At 48.2% G+C, this 18,880-nt stretch overlaps 1 long non-coding RNA gene across 3 annotated transcripts; it reads left to right on the forward strand.

Moving 5' to 3' along the window:
* Positions 1–7,748: 7,748 nt before the first annotated feature.
* LOC125400657 (uncharacterized) lies at positions 7,749–16,508 on the forward strand. Of its 3 annotated transcripts, XR_014999454.2 has the most exons (4): positions 9,317–9,451; positions 11,768–11,854; positions 15,032–15,313; positions 15,419–16,508. It is a non-coding gene; the product is annotated as an uncharacterized LOC125400657 (long non-coding RNA). The 3 variants fall into 3 exon arrangements; XR_015736372.1 differs by lacking the exon at positions 9,317–9,451 and adding an exon at positions 7,749–8,087 and having other exon boundaries at positions 15,032–16,508; XR_007232039.3 differs by having other exon boundaries at positions 15,032–16,508.
* Positions 16,509–18,880: the final 2,372 nt, after the last annotated feature.

Consider the following 18,880-nt stretch of genomic DNA (forward strand, 5'->3'; position numbering starts at 1 on the left):
CTATGGCTCAGTTGGGGGGTGGGGTGTCAGACTGTGGTCAGGTAGCCCATTACTCTGAGACCCTGGCAGTACATCAAGGTAGAAGGGTGGGGCAAATATCTTTTTTATCCTGGGACCCAAAGAGAGGGAGAAAGAAGGGGCAGATTCCACTTTCTCCCAACACCCTCAGAGAATAGCAAAGCTCCCACTAGGCACCACCTCTTAAAGGGCCACCAGCTCTCAAAGGCACCGTGGGCAGGAATCCTTCAACACCAGGCTTTGGGTTCAGATTCAAACTCAAGCATGCTCCCTTCTGACCCCTCTGGCCAGCCTGTATTAGGATCCACCCACAACCTTATTTTAAAGACCCCTCATCTCTGATCACTCACAGTTTGGGATATTGAGATCACAGAGTCCATAGAGGATTCGTGAGGTTACAGAGTTTGGGCTCTCACTGTGTGATGTTCATCTCAGCTATCAACTTGATTGCATCTAGAGTCCACTAAGAGACGGGGCAGGTCTGTGAGAAAGTACCAGTGAACAGCACCTGTCAGTAACAGTAGCCTAGACAGAAAGAGCTCAGAGGACCTCACCTGCCTGCCTTGGTTTTCTGTTTGTTTTGAATACAAAATGTCACTATATGGCCCTGGCTGGCCTGGAGCTCCATCTGTAGATCACGCTGGCCTTAAACTCCCAGTAAGATATGTATCAGCGCTCCCAGACTGCCTTTGTTCCTGGCCAGTAAATGTGTTCTTCCCATTCTGCTGCTGACCTTGGCACCCATCTTCTTTGGGTGCCAAGGACAAAACACCAGCGACTCTGCAGGATTTCTCAGACCTTCAGCACCAGTGGGGGGCTGCTGAGGTAACCAGCCCAGTGGACTGAGAAGTAGCTCGTGGGTTCCCAGCTTCTCACTAGCATACAGACCATTGCTGGACTACGTGCATCCTTAGGCCAATCTAATCAATGTGCTATGTAAAACAGATCCACCCAGTTGGGGGTCTGTTCACATAGAGAATCCTAAGTAGCACGAGATGTGGCGCCGTTTTGAATCTCCGTCTGAGGAGCGGTGCTGCTGAGCAGTTCGTCCCATATCTCCATTCCTTGGCGGTGTGGGTCTGCTCACTCCCCAGAGAGCAGTTCCTGCCCCCACAGCAGTCATTGCCCTCTCTCTACAACCCCCACGCTTAGCTCTGGTTGCTTGCGGTGTCATTTTGCTTTCAGCGGGACGTTGAGGGACAAATACTCCTTAATGTGTTCTCCCTGCAGCACGTGCTTCGGAATGAGGGAGGCAGCCGTCTAGGAGTGTGATTTCAGAGCCAGAAGTAGGTCACGCTGAAGTGGGAGTTCTGTTGTTCCGGCTGGCAGTGCTGGGGACGGTAATGACAGTGTGCAGGTTCGTGAGGTCATCGCCTGGAATCCTGTCACAGCTGCCAGCTGGTGCCAAAGACGGGAATATGAAAGCTCTTTCCACGGGCTCCACAGGCCTCTGCTCCACAGGAAGCAAAGCCCCATGGGAGGTGGGCTTGGGATCTTTCTTGAAGGCCCATTTTGCTGAGGGAAGTGGCAGAGAACCCATATGCAGAGCAGAGGGGACAGTGGATGCTGATAGCTTCTTTCTGAGCCTCACCTCCTGCCACACCCTCCAAAAATCACCCAGGATGAATGGAAGGTTTGTCTTTCCTCCAAAACACGGCCTCCTCTTCCACGGAGATCTCTCTCCCTCATCCCTCCACCGTTACCTCAGGGTAGCAAGCGGGGACTTGGTGAGGATGTTTTCTGTCCCATGCCGACTTTCCCGAGCCGTCTGAGGAACAAATAGTCACCTTGCCCTGCTCGTGTGCAGTCTCTGCAGTTTTTGTACCAGCTAAGGATTCAAACACTTCTCCTTGAAGAAAACTGATTTTCTAGTCTTTGTAGCCCAACTAGAAAATCTAGCGATCCAGAAAGCCACCCCCAAGGGGTCTCCGTCTAGTATCAGGCAGCTGGCCTGGGTGGCCCCTGCTACTGTGGCCCCTACAGGCAGTGGAATCAGGCAGTTTAGTCAATGCCTTCCACTGTAGCGCGTTCAAGTGAGAGCAGAAGAGAAGCCACGCTTCTCCCCTCCGATATTCATTCTTAAAGGCTGCGTCACAACGGTTCTTCTTGACTTGGAACTTGGTGATGACACCCAGCAAGCTCTGGGTTGCATTGTCTTATGCTACGCCATGCTAAATGTTTGGCGTATGCAAGCTCTTTGGGCCCTCATAGCACCCCCAGGAGGTGATGATGTTATTCCCCTCCTATTACGCAGGAGAAAACTGAGGCTCAGACAACTTGAAGTAACTTTCCCACGCCCTATAGCTGGTCAGCAATGTCTCCCAAATCAAAATCCTTGCCTGCTTGGTTCACTGCAAGCTAAGCTCATGAACACAATGATGAGGCCTCTGCCTGGGCATGGTTGTTGGTGAGGGGGTACTCACAACCAGCTTCTCAGGACACTTTTGCCTGTGGACATGAGGTAGATAGCCTGGAGCCTATGTGCTCTGCATTTGATAGATTCACACAGAGTCCTGTGGCTCCCTAGTGGCTATACAAAACAACCTCAGAATAAAGAGGCTCTCAAAGAAACGCAAACATAAAAACGTAAGCTGACAGCTGTGTCCGTCTGCTGTGGGGCTGCCAGGACAAAGTTCCACAGGCTGGGTGGCTTCAACAATGGAATTGTAGTCTCGCTCTTCTGGAGGCTGGAGATTCCAGATCAAAGTGTCCCAGGGAGCCCCTCTTGGTGACTGGCAGGTGGCTGCCTGCTCACGGTGGCCTCACATGGCCTTTGTCCTAGGTGCACAGAGATGAAGGGCGGGCCTCTGATATCCCTTTCCTTCTTCTAAGGCACCAGCCCTATCATATTGAAACTCCACTTAGGAACTCATCTGACCTTAATCACTTTCCTGAAGCCTGGCTCCAAATACAGTCATACTATCAGCTCTAGGAATATTCTAGAACTCGGATATTCATGCCTTAACCACAGTTCATGTTTTTGTTTGTTTTTCATTTTTTAAATAAAAACCCAAAATAGGGCTGAAGTGATGGCTCTGCTGGTAAAGGCACTTCCCTCCAAGCCTGACAGCCTGGACCCAGTGTGGCAGGAAAAACCCAAACCCCCTCAGTTTGTCCTCCACCCTCCACCTGCACACCACAGCAGATACCACACCCATTCATGGCCCCCACACACATCAACAAACAAGTAAATGTGAAGAAATCCCAAACAGAGATGTGAAGATACTTTTAAAGTCAGGCATGTGTGTCTGTGTGTAAGTAAGTGTGTGCATGAGCACAGGTGCCCTGGGAAGCCGGGGGCTCCCTGAGGCTGGAATTGCAGGTGATTGTGAGCCGCCTGAAGTGGGCACTGGAAATTGAACCTGGGCAATCACGCAATCCATGCCGTGAAGCACTGAGCCGCCTTTCCAATCTCCGAAGGGACTTTTTGCACCAGGGAACCTATTTGATGGGCTCACATCCTCCCCAATGCTCTCCCCCAGACTTTCTCCTCCCCACCCCAGTTCCAAATCCTCAGCCAGGCCTCCTGCCACTTACAAGTTGCCCCCACTTCTCCTCCACGCTGGCCACCTCTGAGCTGATCTAGTGCTCTTGCTATATCACTCCTTCACCTTCCATGGCTCTGGACTGCTGCACACCAGAGGCTTCGCCTGTCACCAGTACCACCGAAAGTGCCTGCTGAGTTAGCCATCTCTGTAAGGAAGGGAAGATGGTATCTTGGCTAAGTTCTTGCCTGTCTCTCAGAACCCTCCCTTAGATGCTTCAAGTGTCCAGAAGAAGGTTGTTCACCTTGGAGTGTAGACCCTAGAGAGGGAGAAGAAGGGGCCCTGAATATCTGAGAGCCTTCTCTACAAAACACACAAGCAACAATGCATTCCAGACTTCCAGGGCCCAGTCTCCAGCCAGCTCCAGCCAGGTATGGCACCAAGTGGAAACGGCTTGGCTGTTTTAATCTATGCCATTGTGTCTGGATGGATTGCTACACAGCACCTCGGGCTGTCTAGGAGCCCACGCCGTCCTCTGACCTAGGCAGATCAAGGCTCAGTCCTCCACCTGACTGCTGCACACTGAGGTCTGCCGAAGTCTGGACGTAGAAAAGCACGCCCGGCCATCCACCCAGCTGGGACAGAGGTATCCTGGGAATGTGGCCTCCATGCAGAGGCCTCTAACTGAATGGGGTGGGGGTAGGGATCCTTGCCCTCCCATGGGAGGAGTCTGACGGAAGTAACTAAGGAATGGATGTGTCCCATCACACCGCCAAGCCTATCGTGTCAGCCCTAAGTTGGTTGCCACATTTGACCTTGGTGCTGAGCCAGCTGCAGTCCCCCTGCTCCTCCAATAGCACCGGCAGGCTTAGTGTCCTTTCCTGGGTCTAAGTTGGTCCTCCTAGGGTCCAGCGGCAAGCTAGCCTTTGAGCTTTGATCTTTCAGCGGGTGAAAGGTCTTATCTGCTCCATCTCCCAGAATGACAAACAGTGTCCGAACCCTGTACCCTACTGCAGCTCTACACAGAGGCTCCCTCTCTGGCAGTTTGTCACACCAGGCAATGGTGGGCACGGTGGAAGAGCACATGACCTCATTCTGGAGTCCCGGTTCGATCCTAGGAATAGATGGATACTTTCTATGCATCCAAATTCTTAGTGTGTTCACAGAAGTTTTCTTACCCAAATAGCTAAGGCCAAGACATAGTCTGTGGGGTTGCAAGAGCGTGTGTGCAGGGGAAGAAGCCCTCCTACCAGCCTGTGCTTCCGTTTCAGCTGAGAGCCCCCTCAATACCCTTGACTTCCCTAGCAAGCAGACGCCTCTGCTCTTGCCAGGTTTACAGGTCACCACTCCTTGTGCCATGTCCCTAGGAGATAGGAAATGGCATAGGCAGGGAAACTGAGTCCTGGAGACAGGAAGTGGTCCAGCTAGATTCCATTCCAGTGTCCCTGTCCTCGGATGGCATATAACGGCACAGAAGGTCATCGCCACACCATGTTAGAGAGACTAAGCTGGGGAGGTGGTAACTCACAGGACCCAACTGCTGTTATCTGAACCCAAGTGAGACCACTGTCCCCCTGTGGCAGTTTTTAAATATGTTCGCAAGCTTTGGGTAAGTCTTGTGGTCAATCTGTTCTCTGAGTGAGAGCTACGTGGAGGGACTCATTTCCAGCAATGGGAATGGAGGATCTGGGCAGTATGCAAAGTCATTACCGATGTCTGGGATTCCCCAGGAGATGCTCATATGCTCATATGGGGTCTGTGCATGCCTGGAGGATGGAAACCAGGTCACAATGTCATTGTCATTATCTTTGTTCTTCTCTTCCTCTGCCTCCTTCTTTTCCTTCTCCTTCCTTGTCTTTATTTATTTTTTCTCTTTTTTAAAAGTATGTATGTATGTATGTATGTATTATGTATACAATATTCTATCTGTGTGTGTGCCTGTAGGGCACCAGACCCCATTACAGATGGTTGTGAGCCACCATGTGGTTGCTGGGAATTGAACTCAGGACCTTTGGAAGAGCAGGCAATGCTCTTAACCTCTGAGCCATCTCTCCATCCTCCTTCTTCCTTGTTTTTATTTTATTTTATCTATTTATTTACTTATATTTTTTGAGGACAGGTTTCTCTGTAGCCCTGGCTATCTCAGAACTCACTTTGTAGACCAGGTTGACCTCAAGCTCACAGAGATTCGTCTGCTTCTGCCTTCCGAGTGCTGGGATTAAAGGCGTGCGCCATCACCCAACTCACAGTGTCTACTTTTACTCCCAATACCGTGGCCTCTGCCTGGGCACTCAACAGCTTCTTTAGTGAGGCATGGAGGGAGGAACGAGAACTTCAGAGGTGTTTCTCCAGAGATATTTGTGGACTTCATACATCAGAGGTGACCAGGAAATACGGGCAAAGCGTAGGTTCTGTCAAGAGATGGTCAGCATCCTGCCAGCACGGTGAGATGGAAGCTGGGACCCACAAACAACACGCTCCTGGGAGCCCTCCACTATCGCCGCCTGTGTCTGTTAGTGTCTGTTTCTATAACAAAATGCCTGAGGCTGGGTGTGTTATAGAGAAGACAGTTTGGGGCTGGAAAGCAATTTCAGCCATTTAGAGTGCTTGCTGCAGTTCTAGAGGACCTGAGTTCCGTCCCCAGCACTCACAGAGCGCGGTTTATAACCAACTGTAACTCAAGTTCCAGGACTTGGACACCCTCTCCTGACATCCAAGAGCACCCACATACCCCCCCCCCTCTCTCTCTCACACACACACACACACACACACACACACACACAAAATCTTTTCAAAAAAGAAAGAAGATTGTTTTATTTTACTCACTGGTTAGGAAGGTGAGCGGCCAAGATCAGGCAGATCCTTCTGTCCAGCTGTGGTGAGGTTCCTTGACTAAGTCACAGCACAGCAGAGCAGAGCCAACAGAAGGAGCCATATCTGAGGAAGATGTCACATTGAGAGATACTGGGGAGGCCATCCTTGCTTTTATACAATTCGTTCTGGCTCCCTGAGACTGGAATCCATCCCTGTGGAGCCACGCCGCTGATGAAGCAACTCTTCCCATTAAGCCCCACCTCTTAAACGTCCCACAACCTCGGCACCATAATATTGGGGGTCAAGCTTCCAACATTTCGTCGGACAAACCTATCCAATCCATAGAACCGCCGTCTGGTTGAGAAGATTCTAGATGCTCTATGTCAACATGGCACTCTGCCTCTTCAGGAGACTTGGAAGTTTTCAGGACTTCACAGGTACTATGAAACCAGGAAATTAGGACAGAATTTTCATGTTTAGATTTTCCCACTTCTTGAAATAATGATAAAGCATTTAATAAGACGCTCTTGTTTGGGGAAATTCCTTTGGTCCTTTGTCTGTGAATGCTATACCAAATATCCCAAGCAACTAAGCTGTATAATCAAATATGTTAATTAAATTACTCTAAAAACTTTTCAAACAAATCTGGAAAGCTAACTTTTATAAATAAGTCCAGTACTATTTATTTAATTGTATTTTGAGTTCATTAAACAAAATGGATCATTATGGCCTTGACTATTTATGCATAAGAAACAGCAGGCTGTGAGAATGTGTGTATGTGAGTCCCTCGTTGAAATTAAATCATTTGAAGAAAATGAAATCACTGTGAAGTTGGGTGTGGTGACATCACGTAAATTTTACTACGCCATATGGTCACCTCTCAGAGTCCCTCAGCCGTTGGTGCTAGCATCCTCTTCATATATTCAAATCTGCAGATGTTTAAGGGCTCTGTATAAAATGGGATAGTACTTCCCCAGAATCCACACAGCCCACCTGTAGACTTTGAATCATGGGGCTGTATGCAATTTCTAACACAAGGTAAATGCTACATGAATACTCGATGTTCTGCATTGACCCACAGACAGGAAATGGTCAATATGTGTTTAGAATAGACGCAGCCTTTTTTCTGAACGTTTTCTATCCACAGTTGGTTGGGTTCATTGATAGTATGTTAGTTACTCTTCTTGTGGCTGTGAGTCAAAAGGCCTGCCAAAAGTAAATTACGAAAGAAGGGGCTTCTTCTGGCTCACACTTTAGGGGTACAGTACATCACAGTGGAAATGTGGCCAGGAACGTGAGGTGACTGGTCACATTGTGCCCACAGTCAGGAAGCAGAGATAGATGAATCTACGTGCTTGAGTCAGACTGGGCCCCCAGCTTGTGAGATGGAACTGCCCACATTCCGGATGGGTCTCCCTCCCCAGTTACAGTTCTTGGAAAGTATATGCAGGAGCGTATCCAGTCCAGCTGACAGTGAAGGTAAGCCGTCACAGATGGGTACGAAGGTACGAAGGGCTGACTGTTTCCATAAACACCATAACATAAAACAGCTTAAGAATGAAAGAGTGCAGGAAAACTGCCTGTGTGAGTTTTTAAAACTAGGTCAGTCGGGGATGATACATTCCTCGCTTGCTTCTCTTTGGATCGCTCACTGAGGAGGCCACCGGCTGCCGTGGGATGAAGGCACTCTGCAGCCCCGTGCAGGTGTGCATGTGGCAAGACCCGAGGATAGCCCGGACCACCAGGGTAAACTTGGAGGCTGCCCCTCAGGTGAGTGTCTACCTTCAGATACTGAGGCCGCACTGAGAGCTGACTCCATCTGTGGGAGAGATGCTGAGCCAGCCCACCAGCTCAGCCCTGCCAAGATTCCAGACCCTCAGGAATCAGGGGAGAGGACGAGCATTGTTGTTTTAAGTTGCTAGGCAAGAGCAGATCGCTAATAAACCCATTCCTCTCCCCTTCCTCATTACCTGCTTGGCATCACTCCACCCACTCCAGGGGAAAGTCTGTTCCACCGAGAAGTGAGAAGGAACTGGGGCTTCTGGGCTGCCTCCTCTCCTGGAGGATTTGCTGCAAACTCACACCGCCTTCCTACAAACAAACAGCACTGACTCTTCGCGGCCTCAAACTAGCCTGCCTCTCTCTCTCTCTCTCTCTCTCTCTCTCTCTCTCTCTCTCTCTCTGTCTATGGGTGTGTGTGTGCTGTGTGCATGTTTACATGTTCATGTGTATGCACATCTGTATACATATATGAAGGTCCGAGATCTCTACCTCTCTGCATTACAGATACATTGCAGATACTGTGACCATATATGTCTTTTTACGTGGGTCCTGGGGATCTGAACTCATGTTTGTGCAGCAGGCGGTTTACCCATGGGCCCATACCTCCTACCCTGCCCCCTAAAGATGCTTGCCACCCCAGAGGCCACAGCAAGGCTCTCCACTGGCTGTGGCAAGCCTACTGGGCTCTCCAGTCACTGCCTGGGCCCAGGAACCTATGAAATCTGGTACCAGAAATCTATTGAATCTCATGCATACATTACATACGCAAGGATAAATCAGTTAAATATGTCTGAAGTCATCACCGACCAACTTCCAAACTCTGCTAAACTATTCCCAAAGGAAAGGTTTTGTGGTGATTCAGTGTGGGACTTGCAGCTAGTGTGCCTCTCCTTCCAGGAGAGTCATGCTAACATCTTAAGGACCTGAGCAACTCCACTGTGAAGAACACTGTTTGATCTGCTCAAACAAGGATTTTCCAAATTTGTGCAACCACATAGCCCCTTTTTTGTTATGAATCCTCTATAAAGAGCCCTGGTTGTAAACTGCAGTCCTGTGTTCTGTGCCACCAGCCTGGGGTCTGTGCCACCGACTGCACAGTTGCCTCACACATCCATGGTAACCAATTGGTGCAGCAGGATGGGGCACGGGATGCTGCGGTCAGGAGAGAGAAATGTTTAGGGAACAGACGCATGTGGGTTGTAGAAATGACTCAGCAGTTAAGAGCACTAGCTGCTCTTTCAGAGGACCTAGGCACCCTCAGTCAGCTCAAAACCATCTGTAGCTCCAGTTCCAGGGGATCTGACACCCTCCACAGGCGTCAGGCACACAGCAATACACAGACATACCTGCAGGTAAGACACCCATACACATTTTTTAAAAGAATGCCAAAGATGCCTGGAGGGCATGCAAAGGCCTCCAGAGAAAGCCATCCCCCCTCCTCCATCAGCCACTTGGGTTTCCCCACAGGCAAGCCTGTCATTATTCAGCCTTTCTTTCTTATCTACTCACTGATTTGCCCTCCATGGAGCCGAAAAGCTCATCCTAAATCAGTTACATTGCCTGCCCTTTGGGGGTGGGGAGCTGTAGTCACACACTGAAGACCCTGTGCGCCTGCAAAGCTTGCCAAGGAAGTGGTGTGAGCCACAGCCAGCTCAGAGGGGTTCTATAGGTCACAGATCCTGGGGGCCAGGCTCAAACAGCTGAGCAGGTCAGGTGTGGTGGCGCACACTTTAACCTCAGCACTCAGGAGGCAGAGTCAGGTGCGCCTCTGTGAAATCGAGGCCAGCCTAAACTACAAAATGAGTTCCCAGGGCAACCAGGGCTACATAGAGAGACCCTGTCTCAAAAGGAAAAAAAAAAAAAAAGAATGAAAGAAAGGAAAAGAAAAATATGCTGAGCAAGGCTAGAAGGCTGGGCATGAAGTCCCTGCCTGCTCTGTACCCCGCTGAGAGTATTGGATTCTGTGGGTTATGTAGTTCTCAGTCTCCTCTCCCACTGGCTCTTCACATGATGCCAGGTCTTCTGGGTTCAGTAGTTCAGGAAGCAGAACAGAGCGGGAGTGTGGATTGTGACAGACTAGTAGTCAGAGGGCTGAGAGCTGTTTAGTTTCTCAGAATGAGGAGTGGGCAGTTGGGGGGGGGCATCTATATCCACAGCTGCTGCCCTGATTGAGAAAGTAGCTCTTCCTAGATCCAAAGCCACTGCACGACATCTCCCCCAAATGAAGTTACCTCTGACAATGTTGTAGGGGGCCTGCTTGTCCCGAAATAATCACACAAAAACTGTATTATTTAAATCACTGCTTGGCCCATTAGCTCTAGCTTCTTATTGGATAATTCTTACATGTTAGTTTTACCCATTTCTATTAATCTCTGCGTCGCCACAAGGCCATGGCTTATCAGCTAAAGTTTCAATGTCTGTCTCAGGTGGGGCTACATGGCTTCTCTCTAACTCCTCCTTCTTTCTCCCAGCATTCAGTTTAGTTTTCCCCGCCTACCTCTATTCCCTGTGCAGGCCCAAGACAGCTTTTTTATTAATTAATAGTATTCACAGCCTACAAAGGGGAATCCCACATTATGAGAGACACTGGAGGGGCAAACTCAGGACTCTGGCTCGGAGGCACAGAAGTCTGAGTGTTCTTTACACAAAATTCCTAAGAGGAATCCTCACCCCCACAGTGATATTAGCAGATGAGGCAGGCCTCTGAGAGCAGGGCCCCATAATTAGAATAGTACCCTTGTGAAAGAGGCCCCAGGGAGCTGGGAGAGTTGGTTCTGTGAGTACAAGGGCTTGCTAGGCAAGCCTGAGAGCTGCGGGGTATTTGGACACTCTGTGAAGATATATTGCGTGATTGGTTTAATAAAGAGCTAAATGGCCAATAGATAGGCAGGGAGTCTAGACAGGACCTCCAGGCAAGGAGAGAGGAAGGCGGAGATGAATCTAGGCAGCAGAGAAATGGGGACTGAGTTGGACACACAGAATGGAAGAGAGGTAAAAAGTCACATGGTAGAGCATAGATTAATAAAAATCAGGGTAAATTTAAATTATAAGAGACAGTTAGAAACAAGTCTAAGCTAAAGGTCAAGTTTCATAATTCATAATATATCTTTGTGTCATTATTTGGGAGCTGGCTGGCGGGACAGAGAAAGACTCGTTACTCTTGAGGACTTGAATGTGAATCCCTGGTAACCATATGAAAACTAGATTTGTAGTGAGAACAGTATTTAATCCCAGAACTCCCGGGAGCAATAGGAAGTAGAAACAAGAGAATGCCGGGATGCTTGCCGGCCAGCCAGCCTGGTGTGTGTAGCAATTACTAAGCAAGAACACGTCTCAAAAATCAAACTGAAAATGTCCTCCTTTCTGACTAACTGTCACGGTGCTGAGGAGGAAATTCATTGGTAAACATTGCAAGTTAAAGTACCAACCTACCAAGCAAGACGTACCCATGGGTATAACATTGGCATGAAGTTTATGGGGGCAATCAGCAACTCTCTGGTTAGATTCGAAGCCAGCTCTACAGGAAGAAATTCTTGGCTGATACTGTAAATCTAGCCAAAAGCCCATTGCTTTGAGGTCATAGGCCCTAGAGGGGAACCTACCATACTGTTGCCTTTCTAAATGGAAGTTATCAAATTGCCTGCTATGTATTATGTTTATATTTCTAGATCTGTTCTGCCTTCCCTCAACCTTCAAAAAAAACTTTACCAGGGTAATGAGTTAATGCAGAGACTCAACTCATCAAAGTGTTGTAGGTAAGTGACTACTTAATGCTTACCCTCAAGTGAGACAGCTTTATCAACTCTCCCCGCTCCACCAAGGCTCAGATAACTCTGTGGAAGAGGGGGCAGAAAGATGTAAAAGCCAAGGAATGGGGAAGAATGTTGTGAAATGCTGTCCTCTGAACACAGTGTGGCAGTTATACTCATGAATTCTCTGCAGTGATGACTACCTGTACAAGAAGGTCAATCAACTCTGTGTGTGTGTGTGTGTGTGTGTGTGTGTGTGAAGGTGAGAGAGTGAGAAGGGCTTGTTGGGGTACATAGCAGGTGAGGGAGGAAATGCAAGAAATGAGGGAGGGTATGAGGAGGATACATTGTTTCCATGAACGGAATTTTGAAAGAATAAACATATTCCTGGTCAGGCAGTAGTGGCACATACTTTTAAATTCAGAACTCTAATCCCAGCACTCAGGAGGCAGAGTCAAATGGATATCTGAGTTCAAGGCCAGCCTGGTCTACAGAGTGAGTTCCAGGACAGCCAGAGCTACATAGGAAAAAAAAAAAAAAAACAAAAAACAAAAAGGAGAAAGAGAAGAAGGGAGAAGAAGAAGAGGAGAAGGAGGAGAAGGAAAAAGAAATTCTTTGTAGAGAGAGGAAGAGACTTTCTCAAACAAGGTGAGGATCCACATCTGAGGTTTTCCTCTGATCTCCACATGCATGTCCTGCCACACGCTGTGCGCATGCACACACAGACTCACACATCCAACATCGAAAACAATAAAAAAGAGAGAGACTCCTCAGCCCTTCCACCACAAGAAGACTCCGAGACAAGCACCCTCTACAAAGCAGGAAGTCTGCAGTAGAATCATAACTGGCACTCTGCAGCCTCCAACAATATGAAGGTTAAATCCCTGTTGTCGCTAAGCTAAACTGGGAGCCTAGGATAGACCGTGGCAGTAACACCAATTAGCTGCACTAGGCACCTCTGGCGCCTAGCCGGGCCCCTTCAGGCTTCCGGGGCTTCTCCAGTCCTCTCCTGCCTGCAACTCTTTCATCATGCAGCCTCCCCCCTCCCTTTGCAGCTAATCCCCATGGGAAGTGGTCAGGTGCTCTCTGTTTTCCCTACGCAGTCTCAGACTGACTCAGGGAACAGACCACAAGGTTGGACCTCTGCGGCTGGGCTGTTCTCCTCTTTGAACATACAAGCAGAGATGAACTCACTGACCATGGGAAACAGGGCGCCGGAGCGTCATTTGACTGTCACCTACAGATGCTCAGGCAGAGGCACCAGGAAGGGCAAGTCTCTGGGACAGGAAGTTACCACTGTGTTTAAATGGTATGGTAAAGTTAGCGTCTGCGAAGACTGTGTGCCGGCAACTTCTGACTTCCCTCTAAGAAACCATGTAAGGAAAGATAAAGAGCAAAGCAACAACAGCCACCAGGAAGAGGAGAAAAAGGAAAAAGAGGAGGGAAAGAGGAAAGAAAGGAAAAGATACAGAAGGTGACTATTGTAAAATTAGAAATTTGTATTTAAAAGATATTAGTAGATTAAAATTTATGTTTAAAAGATTGATAGATTAAAATTTATGTTTAAAAGATTTATAGATTAAAAGATTAATAGAGTAAAAGTTGAGGCTGGGAGAAGGCACAGTGGTACATACAGTACCTGCTGTGCTTATATGAGGATCTGTCTGAGTCTGGTTCCCTGGTGCCCACATAGAAAGCCAGGGGCGGTGGTGGTGTGTTTAGTTCCAGTTTAAATGGCCAGATCTGGAAAAAGATGAAACCCATGGGCTTGCTGGCAAGTCAGTCCGTCTGAAAAAGTGAATTGCAGGTTAAGCAAGAGACTCTATCTCCAAAGACAAAGGGAAAAGCTATGGAGAAAGACACCTGACAGTGACCTCTGGCCTCCATATGGCATACATGAGCCAGCACACCATGTTCACCAAGAAAGAAAGAGAAAGAGAGAAAGGCAGGAAGGAATGCACATATGCACACCTGGAGGATAATATTTACAACACACATGTCCAATAAAGGGCTGACAACTACAATATATAAAGAAGTTTGGGGAATCAACAGGAAGGGAACACAGTTCAGTGGCAAAGCACTCACTTGGCATACATGAAGTCTTGGGTTTGGGCCCAGGACCATAAGAAGGAAAAAAAGGCAAATACTTACTTCAACAAGGAAAGAAAACATTAAAGGATTAAGTGGAAACTTCATAAAAGAACATCTCTGAGTGGCTAACAAATACTTTGAGAGTACACTCAACCTTGTGACCTTAAGGAAGACTTAAAATGACAGTGCATCATAATGAGATCTCCTTATCCACGATGCTTAATGAAAAGAGTCAGGCAAAAGCATGTGCTGGCAAGGATGCGGAGACACTGGGAATCTATACATTGCTGGCAGGAGTATAAAATGGTATAGAACTTTGGGACGCAATCTTAAATTATCTAAAAGTTTAGGAACTTGAAGAGTTTTGCTCCTAGGTGTCCATCCAAAATGTATGAAAAGATCTATACCATTCCACTCACAGGATTTACACAGTATACATTCACTGAAAGACATCCTAGGACGACCACGGCATTACTTTAGGAACTACCCAAATACCCACAAATAACAGAGCAGACAAACACTTTGAATCTCCCCAAGCGGAACCTTAGAAGCAGTGAGTATGCACACATGTTGAGTGAAATCAGCCACACTGCCTTTGAGAACATTCATCCAACGTTCACCAAAGTTCAGTAGGAAGGATGGGGGAGGTGGGCTTAGAAGGGTGCAGAGGAAATTCTGAAGTGGCTGTGTTCTACAGTGGGTGCTGTGACATTACAGGAGCGTGTGCCTGGTTATGCCTTTGTGATTCATGCACAGATACACATTTGGGGGGTTGGGGCCAGGGCCACTGAGAAAACCAAAACGTCCAGATGTTTAGGGCCCTGGGTGGTATTTGCATATAGCATTTGCACACCCTCCTATATACTGAAGATAATCTCTAGGTGACTTATGGTTCCTGATACAATGCAGACACCATGTTAATAATGGGACAAGGACTTGTTTAGGGAGCAGCAAGCAACAATAAGAAAAAAAAGATCATACGTGTTTAGTACATGTGCAATCTCTGTGTGTGTATGATCACGAAGGTGTGTATAGTGCATGTGGATGCCAGATATCAGTGACAACTGTCTTCCACCCTCTGTCTGCCCCTAGTTTTGGAGACAAGGTCTCCCGCTGAACCTGGAGCTCATCAATCCAGCCTGCGTTCGTTCTCTCTGCTCTCAACTGGATGTGACTAGCCGCTTCCATGTCCTGCCCCCGTAACTGTAGCAAAACTCACATCTTCCTCGACAGTGCTTCCGACAGGGTATCCCAGCACTGCAATGGGAACGAGATCAGGACGGCTGGTGTGCCGGAGCCGGGTCTGGCGGCAGAAGAGATAACATACACCTGTCAGCTTCAGAGCTGGCGCCAGCTCTGCCCATCTATCTACAGGTGTGGCTGCTCAGCTTCGCTTAACAAGTAGTGACTTCCTTTCCCTCTGACACAATTGTGATCGTCATTACTGCTATTGTTAGTTTATGAGGTCTGTCATTCCAGGTGGCTTAAAGAAGAGAACTGGACTTCCCACTTCTCGAGGCTGGGAGTGCGCGAATCCGAGGTCTCGGTGTCGTTGGCTTCTAAGGAGGCTGTCTCTTCTGCACGTGGGCACATGTTCTTCCCTCTGCCGTGTCCTTAGGGTCCTGTGCCCTATCCTCTTAAGACCACCAGTCACATTGAATCGGGGCCCGCTCTTGTGGCCTCATCTTAACTTATCCCTTTAAAGTTCTTATTTCTAAGCACAACCACATTGTGAGGTCCTTGGAGTTGGAGCTTTAGAGTGTGAATGGTGAGGATGAGGCGGGGCATAGTTTAGGCCATAACAGCCTGCTTGACTTCCGTTGGCGGAAATACTACACAGGGACACCAGCAAGATTTGGTTTGGGAAGAAGGTCTTCAGGCTGAAGAGGGAGCTGCTGAGTCGAAAGTGGTCTCTTTGTCGTCTGTGTGACTTGCCAGGCACACACACCGACCTGGGCAGTCCTTAGGAGAAGGAAGGGGACCGAGGTGCACAGTTACCTGGACGGTGTTGACTATATAAACTGAACACTGTAAAGAGGTCACATTGCTGACAAGACTCTTGGGCACCGAACAAGAATTAAGAAACTCCCTGTGCCATGCATTGACAGCTGTACTGTAGGCAGAAGCACACGCAAACATAGATGATTTTGGAAAGACACACATGGGTACCATTTTCACTAAGTAAGTTAGGAGTGTACGTGTCTGTGTGTGCATGTCATGTGTGTTTGTAGGTATGTATATGTACATATTATGCTGTCTATGTACATGTGTTATATGTGAGTGTGTTTGTATGTGAGACTCATATGTTCAATACCACCTGTACTTTGCTGGGGTCAGATCCAGATTTAGGAATTCATTTCTGAGGCCGGGGAAGTTAAGGGTGCATGGGAAAGGAAAGGAGGCCTCGCTCCAGGGTCTCCTTTATGTCTTCTTCCTGCTAAAAGTTGAAAACTTCTATACAGCTAATAACATGTTTTGGCATATGATTGTCTCCTTAGAAATAATATTTCTTTTGTATAGAGGTATTTCAAATAAAAATGTTAAGATAGCAACAGACCACGCTTAAGAACTAAGCGTAGATGCCCTTTGAGTATGACCTTCTCCTTTCTCAGATATTAACCTACAATTTCTGGAAATCTATGAACATGACTGAAAGATTCGTTACAGTAAAAGTGTCTTAGCTTCCTTGTGCAAACCTCATGACCCGTGGTTTTCCCTGAGCAGTCTGGAATCCTATCCAGACTCAGAAGCTGCCCTGTGAGCTCACTGAAGAAAACAGAGGAAAGGGGGAGGGGGAGTCACTAGAAACCCTTTCAATAATGTGACTTCAAAAGCCACCAAAATGTGACTCTTTAGCAGCCCACACTTGGGTGTGTGCTATGCTTTCCATAAGCCTGCTTTGTCCAGGAGATCTCGGAGGGTGCCTCCGCAGAGGAGATAAGTCACACCTGACTGACTGTGGACATCCTATCTAGTACCTTCCCTAAACTGCTGAACTCCTAACACAGAACAACCCCTAGGTAGGGCCGGATTATAGAATTAATTTCGTAATGACGGCTGCATATTCTCCTACTAATCTGCTAACTTCAGAGACCCACACACACACCCTTAAACTCAGAGACCCTCCCCTCTAAAGTCTATAAGCTTAAAAAAATCACATTTTTCTTCCCATTGCTATAGGATCTCCTGTCCCAACTCCCCCCACTGCATTATTTAAGGAGCTAAAGCTCCCTCAACATATCTCTACCAAACGTGGAAAGAATTCTTATTATTCAAAACATTCTCCCTAATGTTCATGCTTAAACCTGTGTTTAGAACCTGTTCGTAGGAAACTAAACCTCTGCTTCCCATTCATCTGCTTCAAACTCTCTTCTGGGACATTGTCAAGAACCCTAGTGTCACCTAAGTAGAGATCTCTGAAGAGAACTCAGGCTGGGGTTTGGAGACGGTTCAGTGGGTAAGAGCATTTACTGTACAAACAGGAGGACATGAGTTTGAAGCCATAGCACCCACACTGAAAGCTAGGCAGAACTATGAGGGCTGGTAAGCCTAACACTGGGAGTGTAGGGACAGGGGGAGCCCAAGAACTCCCTTGGCGGCATGCCTAGCTGCAAAGAAGACCTTCTTGTTCATTGAGGGATCCTGTCTCAAGGCAATAAGGCAAAAAGCGATAGAGAAAGACAAGCAGAACTCTGCTCTGGCCCCCACATTCACCCACATGGTGGCACACACCTGCACGCTCACATGCATGTACCTCCCTACTTCCTCTCACTAATGCACTCGGAGCTGTGTGGAACTGTTTCCTGCTACTGCTGCTTTGTGTCTCCACGCTGAGACGTGACCAGATGGTTCCTGTTAGACTGGCCAACTAGATCCCCTATGGGGAACGTCGATCTGACCCCCAAGATCCTAACCCATTGTATAGAGGTGTAATCTTGAGGCTTGGGGCAGTCACTGTCTAGGAAGGGTCTGTGCGGACCTCTGCACGGGGGCTGTAGGGGTTGGCAGAGACTTTACAAGAATGACACTGGACCCTGGATTTTGGGAACACCCAGGATACCATTCCCAGAAGCCACCACACCCTGCCCTAGGCTCTTTGGAAGTCCAACAGAGCTTCTTTGTCCCAGGTTCCTCTTTGCCTAAATAGCCAGCTAGAACCCATTACTTGCAGAAGACCTAAATCTGGCCTGGTGGTTTCAGCAGAACCTCTCTTGCTATAGGTAATCTGAAACAGATGGAGCTCTGTGAGGCCGGCTTTCCACCTAGAAAGGTGACTGTTCCTTTCCAGGTTTTAATTATGTCCTGGGTCTCCTGACTGGAACTCCAGCATTCCCTGTCAATTGTAGAACTCTGCAGAATGACCCTATCTCACCTGCAGGAGTCCCCGGCAATCTCATCTTCATAATGCTATCTCCCCGCACTGTCTTCCAGAACCCCTTGCTTATCACACTTATCAAGCCTCAGCTGGGCACCTGACAAGGCTCACTCCTCCTCTGTTCTGACCACAGTTACCTTCCCTTCCCCCACCCCAAGTTCTGCCCACCCAACTGGCTAGCACAACCTATCATGGCCATTGTTCCCTTACTGGCCACAAAGGAGCCCCACCTTGCCTCCTCCCCCAGCTAGCCATGCAGGAGCCTGGTCTCTGGGGTCGGTCCTCTGTGCACCTGTGAACAGTCTATCCGTATGTCATCTTTGCAGATCAGATGTGGAGAGGCGTGCCCCGCCTACTCTTGGCATCTTCCCAGTGCTGAGCACTCGGCATAACCCAATGCTAGGGTTCCGCAAATGCTGGCTGAAGTGAAACCCACTGTGGTCGCTCATCTCTCTGCTTGTTCCCACGCTTAGCTCCCAGTCTTACGTAGGGACCTGCATTAGCCAGGAAACTGAAGTCAATTCAGAGGCAGGGGGTGGACCAGCCCTGGCGTTGTCACCCATCTG

This window comes from Myodes glareolus, chromosome 24 (genome assembly GCF_982192425.1).
Source record: "Myodes glareolus chromosome 24, mMyoGla1.1, whole genome shotgun sequence".
NCBI classification, from domain to species: Eukaryota; Metazoa; Chordata; class Mammalia; order Rodentia; family Cricetidae; genus Myodes; species Myodes glareolus.